The sequence below is a fragment of the Antechinus flavipes genome, chromosome 1 (genome assembly GCF_016432865.1).
Source record: "Antechinus flavipes isolate AdamAnt ecotype Samford, QLD, Australia chromosome 1, AdamAnt_v2, whole genome shotgun sequence".
NCBI classification, from domain to species: domain Eukaryota; kingdom Metazoa; phylum Chordata; class Mammalia; order Dasyuromorphia; family Dasyuridae; genus Antechinus; species Antechinus flavipes.
In genome coordinates this window covers 725,733,938-725,752,860 of record NC_067398.1, presented here as the reverse complement: position 1 = coordinate 725,752,860, position 18,923 = coordinate 725,733,938, and the positions used below count along the sequence as shown (strand labels likewise).

Sequence of the window (18,923 nt, the reverse complement as noted above, 5' to 3'; positions counted from 1 at the left end):
TTTCTGTGTGGTTCCCATCTCTGCTCACTTCTGCCCATTTGGAACAACCTGCCTTAAACTAGCCTGAGTTTTCCCTAAATTAAGCTTCCCTCCTTTGATGTTATTCATTGTCCAAGAGCCTCCCTGCTTAAGATCTCGCTCGGCCTCTGATGTAGGGTAGGCTCCCTCAAGCCCCCTGCCCATATTCTGGAGTCAGCCTCAACTTCTCTCCAGGGTGGGGCCCTTTCAGCTTCTCTAGGGATACTTCCACACCTTCTTGGGGAATCTGGCTACCTTTGCACCTTAAGAGCTTTCCCTTTTCCCTCCAAATGAAAAGAGAACTTTAAATTAACTGAAGAAAATGGCACAAAATTGTATCCAAAAAGTAATTTGTTCCATTGATGAAAAAACGGTTCTTGCATAAACTTTTGCAACTAAAGTAGTTTATATTGAATGAAGAAAAAATACAAGTAATCTTGTGCATATTTTATAATATGATGTAAATTAAAATCTGTTGTCGCTGATAGACATATATCTGTGCATAGAAACATCATAAATATTTTTTTCTTTTCAGATTAATTCTGAAAAAAAGATCTAGGTCTCAGCTAGATTAAATAGTTTCAATTGATTTTCAGTCATTCTGCTTAATGATTAGAATTAGTCCTAATTAAACTGTGGCTTTGGACCCTTAATGTAAATTCAGCAAACTTCTCAGTTCATTTTAGCTTTGAGTGGTTATTTCCCCCCTTTGCTTCGAAAATTGTGTTCCTCTTCTATATGCATTTTCTAGGAATAATCACATAGATAAAAAGTAGCAGAGCCCCCAGGTGCTCAGTCCTGCATAGATGGTCTCTTGTGCTCTGTGTTGATATTTGATGAAAAGTTATTCAATTTATGTGGTATATGAATGTTATGGAATATTATTGTTCTGCAAGAAATGACCAGCAGGATGAATACAGAGAGGACTGGCGAGACTTACATGAACTGATGCTAAGTGAAATGAGCAAAACCAGGAGATCATTATCTACCTCAACAATGATACTGTTTGAGAATGTATTCTGATGGAAGTGGACCTCTTCGACAAAGAGATCTAGCTCAGTTTTAATTGATCAAGGATGGACAGAAGCAGCTACACCCAGAGAAAGAACACTGGGAAATGAATATAAACTGCTTGCATTTTTGTTTTTCTTCCCGGGTTATTTATACCTTCTGAATCCAATTCTCCCTGTGCAACAAGAGAACTGTTCGGTTCTACACACGTATATTGTATCTAGGATATATTGTAACCTATTTAACATGTAAAGGACAGCTTGCATCCTGGGGAGGGGGTGGAGGGAGAGAGGGGGAAAATCGGAACAGAAGTGAGTGCAAGGGATAATGTTGTAAAAAATTACCCTGGCATGGGTTTTGTCAATAAAAAGTTATTAAAAAAAAAAGAAAAGTTATTCAATTTAAATGGAGGGTTCTACTAAAATAGCAAATATAGAATGGAAATACAGTTGAAATTCCAGATTTTCTTATAGTTGAATTTTTCCTAGAAAGTTGCTAATTCTGGGGCAGCTAGGTAGTGCAGTGGATAGAGCATCAGCCCTGAAGTCAAGAGAATCTGAATTCCAATTTGGTTTCAGACACTTAACACTTCCTGGCTGTTTGACCCTGGCAAGTCACTTGATCCCAATTGCCTCAGCAAAAAAAAAAAAAAAAAAAAAAAAAAAAATTGCTGTTTCTAATGCTCTAATATTGACTTTCTAAAATGATCATTACTAATTCATCCCTAAGAAATCACAGTGACCATTCAAGTTTGAATGGCATCCAGTTAGAATCTCACAAGTTAAAGTATTGATTTTTAAGGTAATTTTTTCAATTGGTTTTAATTGATTTAAAAAAATTTTTTTCAATTGGTAAAATGCAAGCAAACAACAACAAAAAGAGTGAGAATGTTATGTTGTGAACCACATTCAGTTCCCACAGTCCTCTCTCTGGCTACAGATGGCTCTCTTCATCATAAGATCATGGGAAATGTCCTCAATCATTTCATTGTTGAAGAGAGCTACATCCTTCAGAATACATCCCCATACTGTTATTGAAGTGTATAATGATCTCCTGGCCTTGCTCGTTTCACTCAGCATGAGTTCGTGTAAGTCTCTCCAGGCCTTTCTGAAATCATCCTGCTGGTCATTTCTTACAGAACAATAATATTCCATAATATTCATATACCACAATTTATTCAGCCATTCTCCAATTGATGGGCATCCACAGTTTCCAGTTTCCAGTTTGTGCCCATTTTTGCACATGTGGGTCCCTTTCCCTTCTTTAAGATCTCTTTGGGATATAAGCCCAGTAGAAACATTGCTGGATCAAAGGGTTCTGCTGTTTTTGACCTGAAAATTGTGGTATTCGTTATATTAGCATTATATTTCTATATATACTGTAAACTATATATTATATATTCATCATATCTTATAATTAAGTAAAAAGTATTTGGCCTGGTCATTTATCTGTGGCTAGATGTATGTGTCTGTATGAAATAAAGTCTTTCAAGAACCTTATGTACATGTAAGAACAACTGATACAGCTGTCTGTGAGACCTGGTATTTTATTGATTATTGAAACTGAAGCTGAAATATCTTTGGTATGGTTTAGAGAGGAGGATTTTAGTGAGCTCCAGCTTTCTTAGAGGGAGGTGACTTTTGGAATGTTTTGTTACATCACTGGGAAAATTTATAAAAATTGGAGTAGTTTTTAAACACCTTCAAAACAGCTTCTACTCCCAGAGCCGAGCTAGTGGAACTTCTTAAGCCTACAGTGGACTGGTCTCAGGCTAGGAACCCAAGTGACTCCTGAAAGTGCCACTGAACTCCCTTCTCCTAAAAGCTGTTCAGAGTTATAGAGGTACTTGTCTAAATAAATAAGCAAACAAACACATACACATACAGGCAGAGACTTTACACATTATGTACAAGCCTGCGATAATCTCTATCACTATCTGGCATTTGATGGATAAATAAGATCTATTAATTTTGTGAGTATCTCTGATGGGATTCCCCCCTTTTGCTTTTGGGGTATAAGGTCTCTAAAAGGAGAGCTGGTACCTAACTATTTACACGCCTCCCAAGAAGAAGGGCTCTGCCCTCTGTACTTGCTCTTTCTAGTTCCCTTGGGTTTGTTTTTCCCAAAGCTTTGAGCAATTCACCTCCAGAGTGACCAGTACTAGATGGCAAATAGAATTGTAGAGACTTGACTAACCATAGATAAGTGGGTACAATAAGTGTTTGGGTCCTGATAGAGAAAAAGAGGATTTTATGGAACCTCCTGTCCAATTTGGAACAATGTTTTGCTACCAGGGCAGGATACTTAGAAATGTAGATCAAAGGATAAGTTGGCTTTACGTGTAATAGGTCTGGATCTCAGGAAGATTTGGAATGCGGTTAAGGACTTAAGGCAAGTGATAGACAGCAAAACCTGGATAGAATGGCTAAAGTGCTCTGTAAAGAATCTGAACACAAAGCAGTTTCCATGTCTGGGCTACAGCTTGCCTCAAGCCCAGATAGGACCAGTCCCTCCTGGTATGGAAGAACATGAGAGTGGATTCCTCTTGTTCCCAAAATACCATTCCTCAGGAGAATTGCAGGGCTTTATATAGTCCCTCATTGTTGGAGTTTTTCTTTTCCTTAAAATATAACAGTTCTCTGAGAGAAAGCAGGTTTCTCGGGGAGGTTTTCTGGAGACAGCCTTAGTTTCAGTCAAAAATAATAATCACCCAAATGCAGCCAGGTGATAGAAGTTCAAACGTTTATTTTCTCCTTCCAAAATAGCCCGGTTGGTTGAGGTCTATCTCTCTGCTTGGTTCCAAGAGCTCTTGCAGATTGTCCTTTGCTTCTGTCTCTGCTTTCTTCAGCCTCCAGCCAGCCAAGTGGAAAATGGAATGAATCTCTCTTGCCTTGGAGAGAGGGCTTGTGGGCTTCCTCCCAGACTGCTCCTCTCCAACCCTAGTCAATGTTCTGAAGTAACTCTCTCTAACTCAAAGTAACTCTCTTCCAAGAGAGGGTTTCTGGCTGAACTCACTTGACACTTCCCTCACAGTCTAATTCAGTGGAACTCTCTCCAAGAGTCTCTGTTTCTTATATATGAGAGAATGGGATTATGGGATATCTCCCAGCGTACTCTCTGGCCCTAAGAGCTTCAAGGGAGGTGTGAATTTGGATATCTCATACTAAACCCTGAAATCTCCCAAACGTGTGAACTCCAATGAATAAAGGTGTGAACACAAGCATTGTATTAATTAGTTCTACTTAGTACCTTGTTTCAGGTTCTGGCCCAAAACATCTCCTTGTAAGATCAGATCAGTGATATTGAACCATGCTAAATTAGATAATTATTGTCTCTATCAACTCTAATGACTTAATAGTTTGTAAAGATTCCAACACCTTACCTCTGGAAATCACTCACCCCACTGTCATGGCGGGGAGAAAGACCCAAAATCTAGGGACTGGAGCGGTCTTTGCCCAACTCTGGGACGTGATGGAGCAGAGCTCTGGCAATTTCTCAGATGAGTGTACCCTGAACAAACCTCGGGGGGAATTATGGAAGCTGCACTCTCCAACCTGCTTTGCCCAGGAACCAAGTGGGCACCTGTGCGCCAACCCGATGGGCTCATCCTTTTACCCTGACATCTGATGAAGAAAGTAAGACTGAATCACAAAGAGTTAAGTAGGACAGTAACTGATGAACTCGGGGCTAGAAATCTAGTTCTGGATCTGAGTCCTTCCTACTCTGGTGAGTAAATATTTTTGGATGAATTACAGCAGAGAGGTGGTGAAGGAAATAACAAAATAGTCAGAAGCTGTGAGCAGAAGGGCGTGGGAAGATAGTACGACTCTTGAAAGGTTATTGGCAGGAAGAGGAGGAACATGTGTTACCACTAGAAGTAATTTCACTCCTACTATGCCCCATCAGAATTGGCAGAGAATTCAGGGGTTAATGATCCATCTGTGTAAGGAGATCTGTGCAGAGATTAATAGGCTTATATGAAGTGGGGTGTAAAAATTAGCCAAATATGAGCGGTTTGAAAAGGATGTGGAAACCAAATTATTAAAAAGAAAAAAGTTGGATTGGGAGGAATGGATGGGCATTTGGTTTTGTTTTCACAGAAATTAAATTGGAGAAATGAAAGTTAAATTAGAAACTTCCAAGCACATCAAGGAATACAGATGGAGCTTATTTTCTCCCAAAAGAAGGGTAGCTTCTTGGAGTAGGAACTGGCTGTGTAATGAGAGGTCCTATAACTTCTGTAACATCCAATTAATGGGGGATCAGAGGTGGAAGCCAGAACAAGGTGGATGTAGAGGTTGAGGAACTGTATCAGGATCGGTGTGAGAAGACCTCAAATTATCTAAAAAAAGAGATTCCGTGAGATGGACCTGAGGCCTTCTCAGAGAACTGACCCCTGTCTAGCCAAGGATTATGGAGCAGCTAAAACCTTTTTGCTCCTTATTTGTCTCCAATAAAAAAAAGCACCCTAATTTATCTTCCTTATCTCACTTTTACCACTGTGGCTATTAGAATTGCTAACTAAGCAAATTGCCTCCTTTGAATGCTAGCCTGAAACTTGCTAGCCTACTTCCCCTAAAGGTAAGGGGGGTCCCCTAGTTTTAAGTCTCTGGAGTAGCAGGGCCCCTAGGAAAGCCCAGACTCTTTCCTGATGTGGGATGATCCAATAATAAAACTGGGGTGCTCTGGATCGGATTTATTTGGGGGAAGCTTCAATCTTGCAGGAATTATTGGATTCCTGGAACATGAAGTAATGGACAGTGGATTCCTTTTGGACTATTTCTAGGACTTATGGACATGTATAATTCTTCATGTTGATTCATGTTATTTGCTACATCCCTACTAGCCTGTGTTATGTTACTGTGTGCTTATGTAATTTATGTAATTTTGTGTAATACCTCCCATATTGATGGAATTTCAAGTGAAGCTCCTTCAGAAACCCGCTAATCTGATTTGATTTCCCATTTCCTTTGATGTTTTCATCTCCTTTCCTGAGAAGTCAGGGAGGGTGTGACCACCTCCTTTTATGGTGTTTTCACCCCTTTTTTGAGCAGTTAGGGAATGTGTGATCACCTTCTTTTTTGGGGTTCTCACTTCCTTGAGAAGTCAGGGAGGTCATGACCACCTATGTTCTAAAAGCAAAAGAAAGCGGGAGATGTTATGGGCCAGAACTCTGAATTTGAAACAAGGATTCTTACAAGATACAAACTCAGTGGAATTGATAAAGACGATGGTTATTTAGCTTGGCGCTTAACATTCTCTAGTTCAGTACCTGAACTTAGTACTTAATATAGTTCCACAAGATTCACGCCTATGATAAGAGAGCATATAAGCTCAGAATCAGTACTAGGGAAGACAGAGAAGTGGTGGCAGGTTCTCCTCCTTTGCTTCTCCACTGAAATCAAGATCCAGAAGACTTCCAGAAAAACTAGATGAGCCCCAAGTGAAGAAGATAGGACTTTGAAGGAGACAGTAAAGGATTTGGACTTTAACACCTGGCCGCATTTGTAATTACTGAACTGAAACGAAGGCTGCCTCCAGAGACCCCCAAGAAAACTTAACAAGAGAAGATTACGTTTTAGAGAGAATATTACATCGTCCTTTTATTAATAATGTGCCAGCCTCAGTAACAGAATTGTGTTATCCAGGAACTATGTTTCTAGAACTTTTGTCATCACCTCAGGTGGTTTTCTTATATTCGGATTTCTTAATAAATATTACCTTTAGTTTTTAGGATTTTCAATTTGGTGTTTAATTGGAAATGTTTAATGTGTTCTTTTTTTTTTTTTAAACTGTTTATTTATTTTGCAACATCAGTTCCTTGATTTGCTCTTTATTGTACTGATGTATGCAATGAGAGAAATGAATTTCCCTCTGATTAATGCTTTTGCTGCATCCCATTGATTTTGGTATGTTGTCTTATTATCCCTTTAATAATAAAATTTTTTATTGTTTCTCTGACTTCTTTAACCCATGTATCCTTTAAAATAAGATTATTTAGTCTCCAATTAGTTTTAGTCTATTTCCAGGGTCCCTATTTGATATCATTTTGTTGCAGTATGGGCTGAAAAGAATACACTTCAGATTTCAGCTTTCCTGTCCTCCACAACTCTGCACAAACTACTCTGGGGTCAATTTTTGTAAGCGGGTTTGGTTTTGAGTGTATGGAGCTTAAGAGGTTTCCTAGACATCCTTTTCAAGATGTTGGGCTTGGATGAGAGACTAGAAGTCATCAGAGAGGTGGAAGGAGGAAAAGTAGATCTGTCAGGAGGTCTGGAGAGAGCCCTGAGGGACATTGCTGACCTGGAGATGCAGAATCCCTTAAAGGTAGGAGAACCAGGATCCTCCGTCAGTCAGAGAGTGTTAGAGTGGAGAGAGTGACCGCAGTGTCTGAGGCTGCAGGGAGGTCAAGGATGGGGATGGAGAAAAAGCCACTGGATTTGGTCATTCTCAGAGGCTGGGTTACTGGAGAGAACGTTCCAGGGAAGCAAGAAGGTTGGAAGTGGACTTGTAAAGTGTCTATAAGATGGACAACTGCAGTGGGGAGTCTTTGGGGAGAGGTCAAATAGCAGAAGAGACAGAGACATTGCTCAGGGACAGCGATCGGTCTTGGTCTGGTGTCAGGCCGCCTCGATTGTGAGGGTGACAGAGGAAACGGGCACCTGAGGGGCAGGGGAGGTGCAGAAGGGGGACCTCTCAGCCAGTGGTCTCAGCCTCCTGAGGGGGGGAGGACATGTAGAGGCATCAGGGCGGCTCAGTCATGGCAGTGATGGAGGAGACATCAAGGGGCAGGAGAGAGGCAGAAGGGGGAACCTCTCAATCCCCTGCCTTACCTTCTTAAATGGTTGGTGCTTTGGGTTTAGAGAGGGCCAGCCTGGTTGTGGATGGGAGGGTGGGGCTGCACTATCTTCATGATTTACCAAGTAGATCCTACCCTCTGGGCAGGGAGGGGGGTCCAGACTTGTCCCCATCACTGCCTTGACCCCTCACACACACTTACCTGTGCCCCTGGGTGCTGCCACCTCTGCTGAAGGTCACCATCCTGCATACTGGAAAGGTTGTGGGGGGGTGGGGTGCCAAGAAGGGCCCTGTGGGGCCCAGAGGAGGACTCTGGAATCCTGCAGGGAAATAGATGCTAGAGTGCTGAATGAAAGCACCTGTGGGGAGAAAAGGCAGCTGGAAATCCCAAGGCTTCCTGGTCCTTGTCAGCCTGCCAAAAACTGTGCCCAAAGGGCTTTGAAGCTGGGTACACCCTTTGCTCACCCCAATACTGCTGATAGATCTAGATCCCAAAGAGATGTTATTTTTGATTGAAGTTTTTTTTTTTATTTTAAAAAAATGTGCAAGGATAATTTTTCAACATTGACCATTGAAAAACCTTGTGTCCAATTTCCCCCCTTTCCCCCCCCCTCCCCAGATGGCAAGCAATTCAATATATGTTAAACACAGTAAAAATGTTAAATCCAATACATGTAAACATATTTATACAGTTATTTTGCTGCACAAGAAAAATCAGATAAAAATGAGAAAAAACAAAATGCCAGCAAACAACAAAAAGAGTGAAAACGCTCTGTTGTGGTCCACCCTCCATTCCCACCATCCTCTCTCTGAGCGCAAGTGGCTCTCTCCATCACAAGACCGTTGGAGCCAAACATCACCAAAGTGATGTTTTTAAAGGAGAAAGCACTCCTTGTACAAAAAGATTTATAGCAGGTCTTTTTAGATGGCTAAGAATTGGAAATTGAGGGGATACCCATCCTGGCCATAGCTGAACAAGTTGTGGTGTGGGACTGTGCTGGATTAAAGCTGGGCTGGCACCTAAAGGAGCTATGGGCAAATGAGCAGGGGGATCCTACTGCCTGACAGCCATGGCCCCCTTAAAGCCTGCTTGCTCAAACCTATTCCTTTATGGCCACATTTTGGAAGTTGTTAAGAAGTCAAGGAGCTCACCACAGCCTTTATGAGGAGCTTTCCTTCATATTTAGGGCTCAGTTCCTTTTCCACCCCAATGGTTCAGGTCCCATCTGAATCCTACGTAGATCTGAGCAGCTTTATTTTGTTCTTGACTGATCCAAAATTCTTTTCCCATTCTTTTCAGGCACTAAATTGTTCATCTAAGAATATTTTCAATTTTTGCTAGTTGATTCAATTATTTTTCTCTACACAAAACTTTTAAAGGGTATTTCTTTTGTGGCAGGGTTATTTTTCAAAACAATTTTTAAAATTTTTCCTCCAATTAGATGTCAAAACAATTTTTAACATTGGGTTTTTTTTAAGTTTTAAGTTCCAAATTCCATCCTTCATTCCACACATTATTTTAAAAGCTTTTTATTTACAAAACACATGCATGGATAATTTTTCAACATTGACACTTGCAAAGCTTTCTGTTACAATTTATTCCCTTCTTTCCCCCATCCCCTCCCCTAGATGGCAGTAGTCCAAAACATGTTAAATATGTTAAAATATATGTTAAATCAAATATATGTATACATAGTTATCTTACTGCACAAGAGAAATCAGATCAAGAATGCGAAAGTAAAACTGAGAAAGAAAAAATCTAAACATCAACAAAAAGAGTGAAAATGCTGTGTAGTGATCCACATTCAGTTCCCACTGTCCTCTCTCTGGTTGTAAATGGTTCTCTTCAACACAAGATTATTGGAAATGGTCTGAAACATCTCGTTATTGAAGACAGCCACGTCCATCAGAATTGATCATCATATAATCTTGTAGTTGCCATGTATAATGTTCTCTTGGCTCTGCTCATTTCACTCAGCATCAGTTCCTCTAAGACTCTCCAGGCCTTTCTGAAATCATCCTGCTGGTCATTTCTTACAGAACAGTAATATTCCAGTATACTCATATACCATAACTTATTCAGCCATTCTCCAGCTGATGGGCATCCACACAGTTTCCAGTTTCTTGCCACTACAAAAAGTGCTGCCACAAAAATTTTTGCACATGTGGGTCCCTTTCCCTCCTTTAAGATCTCTTTGGGATAGAAGCCCAGTAGGAACATTGCTGGGTCAAAGGGGATACACAGTTCGATAGTCCTTTGAGCATAGTTCCAAATTGCTCTCCACAATGGTTCATTCCTCACCTTCTAAGACTGTAAACAATCCCATATAGGTTATACATGCACAATCGTAAAACATTTCCATATTAGGTGTTTTGTAAAGAAAACTTTTTGTCTTTATTTACATTTTTTAAAGCTTTTATTTTCAAAACATATGCATAGTTTTCAACATTCACTGTTGCAAAACCTTGTGTGCTAATTTTTTTCTCCCTTCCTCCTCCACTCTCTCCCCAGATGGCAAATAATCCAACATATGTTAAACATGTGCAATTCTTCTATACATATTTCTACAATTATCTTGCTGCATAGGAAAAATCAGATCAGAAAGGGAAAAATGAGAAAGAAAACAAAAGGCAAGCAAACAACAACAACAATAAAGGTAAAAATATTATGATCTATTCCACTGGTCCATCACTCTAGCTGGTATCAGATTTTATTATTATTTTTAAATGATTATCACTTTATAACAAAGTTTGAGATCTGGTGTGGCTAAGCCATTTTCTTTTCCTTCTTTTGTTTTAAATTTCCTCGATTTTCTCCATCTTTCATTCTTCCAGATGAATTGTGTTATTACTTTTTTTTTTAGCTCTTTAAAACGATTCTTTGTTAGTTTGATTGGGATGGCACTAAATAAGAAAATAAATTTTGATGGAATGGCATCCAGTTTCCTAGAAGACACATGAGGCCAGCCTACTTTAGGAGACTAATTTAAAGACGTTTACTCATTGGTGGGGCTTTGCCTCCCTCAGACTGGGCCAAGGTCTCTCATTTCATCCAGGGCCCTCTCCAGTTGTCCTGATCTCTCATCTGACCCAGATAGCTCTGGAGGGGAATGTGAGGCCAGTGACTTTGCCCAGCCTCCCTCACTTAAATCCAATTCTCTCGCATATTAGGACATCCCCTTCCTGAGGTCATGGTCTCTTCCAGAACCAATGACAAACAACAACATATATGTGAAAACTTTGCAAGGACCGTGAACTCTTTGGGTTCCACATTCATGTTCACATCTCCCGTTTTCACCCAAGGCTCCTGATGTCGCCATTGTCTGCTGACAAATGGTGGCAGCGGCAAGTATGATAGGAGAAACTGAGTCCGCTAGGGCCAACATGGGGTCCCCCCCACACCGTAGCATATCTCCAGTTTGGAAAATTTCCCGTCTCCCCTCATGTCTAAGACTCCTCTCTTTGTGTTGAGTTTCTCATAAGAGAAAGCCCATTGTCTTCTGGAAAGGGGATAGATGTAAAGATTTGTTGGTTAAGGGCATCCCAGCTGGCTTGAGTGGATTTGAGAATCCAATTTGGATAAAGGGCTGGTTGTTTGGATAAAGGTTGTCCTAACTAGACTAGGATCCAGTTTAGTTGTCCCTAGCTGGAAAATTTGGTCAAAAAGGGCTCTGGGAGGAGACGATCTGGTCTCTGAGGTGGCTGAAAAAGACTGGGATTTTGGTCCCATGTTTAGGGTGCTGGCCAAGGTGCTGCAGGCAAAGTTGGTGTTTAAATTTGCAATTCTAAATCATTGATGGTTAATTTGTAAATATTACAAAAAATTTTATAAAAAGATTTGAGTAAAAATTTTGAGGGACCCACAAGTTCAATTGAATATATGCAATTTGGAAGATTTTGTGAGTTCTGCCTTGGAGGTATTTATCATGTTTGGTTTTTATTTGGATGTTTTACACGTTATCAATGTATCAACAACCCTTTAGCTTCTGGTGATCAGTGCTAAGGTCAGGTACAGGGTTTAAAGTAAGACAGAAACAGCACGGGATGTTTGCAACATAAAATTCCCTTAAATTTCATATAAACTCTGGGTTCCTATTTTCTCATTCCTTTTTAATTCTCTTGTTAGAGCAGAACTGCAAGAGTTGAGCTGGTTTTCATGACATGAACTAATTGGTTTTTTAAAATATTTTATTTTATAATAACTTTATATTGACAGAATCCATGCCAGGGTAGGTTTTTTTTTTTTTTTTTTTTTTTTTTTTTTTTTTACAACATTATCCCTTGCACTCGCTTCTGTTCCAATTTTTCCCCTCCCTCCCTCCATCCCCTCCCCTAGATGGCAAACAGTCCTATATATATTAGATATGTTGCAGTATATCCTAGATACAATATATGTTTGCAGAACCGAACAGTTCTCTTGTTGCACAGGGAGAATTGGATTCAGAAGGTAAAAATAACCCGGGAAGAAAAAAAAATGCAAATAGTTCGCATTCATTTCCCAGTGTTCTTTCTTTGGGTGTAGCTGCTTTTTTATCAATTGAAACTCAGTTAGGTCTCTTTGTCAAAGAAATCCACTTCCATCAGAATACATCCTCATACAATATCGTTGTCGAAGTGTATAATGATCTCCTGGTTCTGCTCATTTCATTTAGCATCAGACATGAACTAATTGTTAAAGAAGTAAAATTTGAGACTCTATGCCAACTTGTATTGAGATCTGTTTTGTAAGGGATTCTGTCAGGAACATCGAGGAACCTCTACAAGTGACTTGGAACTAGAAAGGAATATCTAAAGGAAGGATGCCCTTGAAGACATGGTATTTTCCAGACTGCCCAGGACCTAGTGACTACATGTGACGTCTAAGATCCAGAAGGACTTGTGCTGACTGAATGGATATTGCAGGGGGGCTTAATGTCCGTTTATTGGTGTCCACTGCTGTGCCCCTTTGACTTTTATTTTCTGTATCTGTCTACTCAGTTCTCTCATTTATCTTAATCTTAATCCTCCCCTCCAAATTAGCCCCCAATTTTGGTCATTCTTACTATGGTTTATACACTGGTTGGTTGATGCTTCTGGTCCCATTTTGTAAAGCGGGATGTTCCAGTAGCATCCACAATACTGTGATACCCACTGCTCTCTTTGTGGTCATTGACGGACCCAGGGCTCACCTCTGACCAACAGATGTTGTTGGGTCCCCTGTTAAGATCTCCTGAACTTATGTTTTTGATTTCCTAGAAATATGACCCGGACCTTGCAGGAGGCCCTGAAGGTGTCAAGGATGAACATCCTCACCCTACACCCAGCTGATATAACTTGTTTGCACTGCAAGCTGGACTACTTGTGTGTCCTTGGGAGGCAAGACAGGTAAAAGTAGTCTGTGCCAGGCTGGGATAATGTTTATGCTGAGGTCCTCTGAAGATAAGCTGACCCTCCTTTCTTCTTAGTCAAGCAGCTCCCAAGGGAGAAGAACGTGGCTTTTGCCGTGACCTTCAGAAGGGGTTCCTGTGCCTTTTTCCTCCAATGCCTCCTCATTGCTGTTAGAGGGTCATAAAAATGCAAACTTCTATTAGGAGCTCTTTGAATTCCACATTCATGTTCATTTCTCTCTCTTTTTAAAAAAAATGCTACTTTATTTTTCTACATACATATAAAAATAGTTTTCAACATTCATTTTTGTACAACTTTATGTTCCAAATTTTCCTCCCCTTCTTACCTCTCCCCTCCCCAAAACAGCAATCTGAAATAGGTTAAATATGTGTGATCCTTTTAAATGTATTTCCATATTTGCTTTATTATGCAAGAAAAATCATACCAAAAAGGAAAAAAAAAACTACTAGGAAGAAAAAAACAAACAAAAAGGTAAAAATGCTACATTTTAATCTACATTCAGTTGCCATCATTTCTGGATACAGATGGCATTTTCCATTCCAGCTGTATTAGAATTGCCTTGAATCACCGCATTGCTGAGAAGAGCCACATCCATCACAATTGATCATCACATAATCTTGTTGCTGTGTATCATGTTCTCTTGGTTCTACTCACAGTCTTTCCAGGCTTTTCTGAAATCAGCCTGCTTATAATTTCTTATAGAACAATAATTTTCCATTCCCTTCATATGCCATAACTTATTCAGTCATTCTCCAACTAACAGGTATCCACTTAATTTCCAGTTCCTTGCCACCACAAAAAGGACTACTATAAACTTTTTTGCACATAGGGATCCTTTTCCCTCCTTTATGATCTCTTTGGGAAACAGGCCCAGTAGAGACACTGATGGATGTGACTGTGGTATGCAATCTGATAGGCTTTTGTGTAGTTCCAGATTGCTCTCCAGAATGATTGGATCTGTCACAACTCCACCAACAATGTATTAGTGTTCCAGTTTTCTCACATCCCCTCCAACATTCCTCATTATTTATTCCTGTCATCTTAGCCAGTCTGAGAGGTATGAAGTGGCACCTCAGAGTTGTCTTAATTTGTATTTCTCTAGTCAATGAATAGTGATTTAAAGCACTTTTTCATGTGACTGGAAATGGCATTAATTTCTTTATCTGAAAATTATCTGTTTATATCCTCTGATCATTTATCAATTGGGGGATTGTCTTGTATCCTTACAAATGAATCAATTCTCTATATATTTTAGAAATGAGGAATTTATCAGAACCCTTGGATGTAAAATTATTTCCCCCCAGTTTTCTGCTTCCCTTCTAATTTTGTTTGCATTGATTTTGTTTGTACAAAACCCTTTTAATTTAATGTAATCAAAATTATTGGCATTTCACAGTGTTCTCTAGCTCTTTTACCGGACAGGTAGATTCTCTTCTTGCTCTGCTAATCTGCGGTTCATGATGTGGGATTTGCTACCAAAAGTCGGGTCGTGTGAAGAATTTACCATGGCCCTTCTCTTTGGCAAAACACCTATTATTCAAAAGAAGGGAGGAGGGGACAGACAAAACGAAGGAGACAACAGCCACCAGGAATGCTAACTATGAAAGGGGGAGAGCATGTGAAAGGCGAGGTCCTCAGCGGAGCTCACAGTTACCCCAGGAGCCCCCCATAAGGTCAGGCACGCCCTTAGCCACAGGCCCCCCCGAAAGGGACTGCGCCCCCCCTCCCGCGCAGTGGAGTTGGGGGAGACCCCACCTAGCGGGGCGGAAGCGGAAGGTTAAAGACTCCGGCGGCGTCTGTCCTAGCGGGCGGACCCAAGGGAGGGCGGCAGCGTGGGACGGCCCAGAGGAACTACAGGGACAATTGTACCTGGAGCCACCACTGGGATTTCTGACGGGGCCTGGCACCAGGAGGCCACTTGGGACCTCCCGAGGCGGGGGGAGGGAGGGGGTCTGGGAGGGTTTGCCCAGGGACCGTCCCTCCGCTAGCCACACCCAGCACCCAAGACGTCATCGGTGTCATCCTTTCCGCCTACACCCGGCAGCCATCTTGACTTTGTCTTGGTCCCCGGCGTTAGACGGGAGTCGGTGGCTGGCTTCTGCCGGACTCTTTGCCAGTCTCCCAGCCACTCTCGTCAAGGCGTGAGCCCTTCCGGGGGCATTACCGAAGGCGAGAGTGCTGGGGCCCTGCGCCCCTCACGGTTCCGCTTCCTTTTTCTTGGAGTTCGCCGGCCCGAGTCTCCCGAAGCGTTGGGGGGATGGCTTCCATGAGAGCGCCGCTGACGCCTTGGGGTAGTTACTGCAGCACTGGCGAGCTGATCCGGGACCGGGACGGACGTCTCCCTGCACGTCACACCGACGCTGCGGCGGCCATCTTCTTCTGTTCATTTTTCAGAGGCGGCGGCCGAGGTCTGTCCTGTGGCGGGCTCAGTGTCTGAGGCCGGAGGTGAGGCCAGGAGTTCGAGTGTGCAGCCCCGGGGCCCTCCCGCAGCCCTGCTCCGCTTCCCCGGGATGACAGACCGCGCGCCTCCCCACAAGCTTTACAACCAGGCTCACGGACCCTTGCGCCAACCGAGGCAGCGCTTGCCGATGGAGACAGGACCTGAACTCGAGCCCCTGCTCTCTCTGTTGCTTCTCCCAGCGCTCTGGCTCAGTTTTCCCATCTGCCTGATGGCTTATGGGAGATCCGAGCTCTGCTGGGGTCTGGCCGGTGACCAGGCCATAAGGGGAACTCCAGCCTGCAGGACAAGGCAGCCACACCGGGCGCAATTTCTACCCCTAAGCCAAGGGGGCTCTGAGGCCTAGTCTAGGACTACGGTTCCCAGGATGCTATTTGGCGATCAGCCGCTGTTGCCATGGAGCCCAAGGGAAGACAGAAAGAAAGCATCCGCCTAGTGCGTCACGTCCGCTTTCGACTTCGCATCTCCTCTCAGACGCCCGGGGCCGCCTCGGTTCGGCTCCGTATTCAGCCGCCACCACTTGGCCCGAGGCGTGCCTCCCAAACCAGGGTGAGTGGGGGAGCCACAAACTTAGCGGGCCAGGACGAAAGGCCATTTTCTGGGTCCTGGAGTCGGCGCCTAGGGGGGGGTGGGGGAGGGGAGGCCGCCACTGAAGCGCATGCGCGGGGAGCCTCGGAGCCCCGCTCGTCCCCGCCCCTCCCGCATCATCGAGTGTATCTATTGGCTACCTTTGGAGGGGCGGAGCCTCCTGGCCAATCAGCGGCGGTAGCCCGAGCTTAGGAGAGTAGGGAACGCCCTGCAGCCTCCAGGCCCCGCCCTCGGGGGGGATGCTCTCTGGGGAGTGGGCGGGGGAGCCTCCCTGTGCGGTCCCTGCACCTGCTGTGGCTCCCACCCGATTTGCCTTACGACCCAGGGCGGGGCGAACGAGACGGAGGCTCAGGCCTTTTCTGGGCCTCCTCCCCGCTCCCAATCCGTGCCCCTTGGTCTTCTTGGACCTCGGGGCTCAGCTGGGGTCCTCGGGTGTTCTTGGAAAGCCTTTCCTCCCCCTCTCTTTGTCCTTTTCCCTCCTGGCTCTTCCTCCCTCTCCCTCCTTACCCCTCCCTCTCTTTGTTTTTTTCTTTTACTACCTCCTTCCCACCTCTTCCTCCTCCCACTCTGTTTTTTTCCCCTCTTTCTTGCCCCCTTTCTACCACCTTCCCCCTCCTTTTGCCTTTTCCCTCCTCCCTTCTCTTTGTCTTTTCTCTTCAGTCTCCTTCCTCCTGTCTCCTCCCTCCTCCTCCCCACCTTTCCCTCTTCCCCCTCCCTTTGCCTTTTCCCTCCTCCCTTTTTCCTACTCCCTTCCTACCTATTTTCCCCCTCCCTTTGCCTTTTCCCTCCTCCCTTCTCTTTGTCTTTTCTCTTCAGTCTCCTTCCTCCTGTCTCTTCCCTCCTCCTCTCCATCTTTCCCTCTTCCCCCTCCCTTTGCCTTTTCCCTCCTCCCTCTTTCCTACTCCCTTCCTACCTATTTTCCCCCTCCCTTTGCCTTTTCCCTCCTCCCTTCTCTTTGTTTTTTCTCTTCAGTCTCCTTCCTCCTGTCTCCTCCCTCCTCCTCCCCACCTTTCCCTCTTCCCCCTCCCTTTGCCTTCTCCCTCCTCCCCCTTTCTGTTTTTTTCCTCTTTCCTACTCCCTTCCTACCTCTTTCCCCCTCCCTTTGCCTTTTCCCTCCTCCCTTCTCTTTGTCTTTTCCCTCCTGTCTCCTCCTGTCTCCTCCCTCCTCTTCCCCACCTTTCCCTCTTCCCCCTCCCTTTGCCTTTTCCCTCCTCCCTTCTCTTTGTCTTTTTCCTTTTGCCTCCTCTTCCCCCCTTTATTTGTCTTTTTCCTACCTCCTCACCTCCTCTTCCCCCCTTTGCCTTTTCACAAATCCTTTATGTTTTGCCTCCCCTTCCCTTCTCGTCCTCCTTCTCCTCCTCCCTGTTTTCTCTTCTTTTTTATCTCCTCCTCCCTTCTCTTTCCTCCCTTCTCTTTATCTTTTCCCTCCTTCCTTCTCCCCTCTTGGTTTTTTCCTCTTTCCTATCTCTCCCTCCCCTTGCCTTTTCCCTCCTCCCCCTCTCTTTGTCTTTTTCCTCTTTCCTACCTCCTCCCCACCTCTCCTCATCCTTTATCTTTTCCCTCCTCCCCCTGTTTTTTCTCCTCCATTTTCCATCCCTTTTTTTCCCTCTTCCTCCCTTTGTCTTTTCCCTAATCCCCCTCTTTTTCTCCTTCTCCCCCTCCCTTTCCTCCTCCCTCTCTCTTTGTTTTTTCCTTTCCTGTCTCCTTCCCACCTCCTCTTCCCTTTGCCTTTTCCCTCCTGCCTCCTCTCCTCCTTTATTTTTCTCTTTCCTACCTCTTTCCCTCTTCCTTCCTCCTTCATCCCCCTCTTTGTCTTTTCCTTGCCATCTCCTTCCTCCTACCTTTTCCTCCTCCCTCTTTGTTTTTTTTCCTTTCCTACCTCTTCCCCACCTACTCTTCCCTTTAAGTGGGTTCTCCCCCTCCCAGATGCCTTTGTTGTGGGGCTCATTTTCTTACTAGCCTTGGTCCCTGTACAGCTTAGGGAGTCTTGAGAAAGAGGCTCAGGGGCCCAGGCCTCCCCCTGCGTGCTGGCCGAGCCTCCATCCCTGCCGTCCGGCTTAGTTGGGTCCTGCCTCCCATGACCATCACCAGAATAGCTGCATTTGCTTTTCCTGGGGAAATCACTTTGGATCCTCACTGCCCCAGGGGTTGGGCCTTATCATCCCCATTTTCCCCGTGGGAACACTGATACAATGAGGAGTTAGTTGACTTGTCCAGGGTCACTCAGCCAGCAAGTGTTTGCCCCTGAATTTGACCTTGGTCTGCAGGGTTCCTTCCTGGCCTAGCCCCCCGCCCTCCCTCTGCTAGCTAGGGCTTATTTGCATAGCTCTTTACATTCTGCTTCTCCCAGTAGAAAACCAGCTCTGGGGGGGGGGGGGGGGGGAAGGCAAGGCAGAGGCTTATTCATATGTTATTGATAAAACAGCATTCGAGGGACGGCTACGAGGGGGACATTTAGTGGATCAGAATGAGCTCAGATAGCGCTGGTTTTCTAAATCAGATTTGACTTGCCTGGATAAGTTAAAGCTGAGTGGAGAACAACCTTTTTTCCACGAACACCATTTTCCTTAGTTCTTTTTAAAATGGCATTTTCTTTTTCCAAATACATCCAAAGTTAGTTTTCCGCCTTCACCTTCACGACGTCTCGGGTCCCCAATCCCCC

The 18,923-nt window shown here is 43.8% G+C and overlaps 2 protein-coding genes across 3 annotated transcripts in view; both read left to right on the top strand.

Annotated features, from left to right (window-relative positions):
* The window catches only part of LOC127545847 (zinc finger protein 420-like), a 330,731-nt gene that overhangs the window by 238,421 nt on the left and 73,387 nt on the right, over positions 1–18,923 (top strand). The window lies entirely within an intron of this gene.
* LOC127545869 (zinc finger protein 501-like) overlaps positions 14,964–18,923 on the top strand; it is a 38,435-nt gene continuing 34,475 nt past the window's right edge. The window contains exon 1 of the mRNA XM_051973372.1: positions 14,964–16,222. The gene's annotated coding sequence lies outside the window, so the exon portion shown is untranslated. The remainder of the gene's footprint in view (positions 16,223–18,923) is intronic.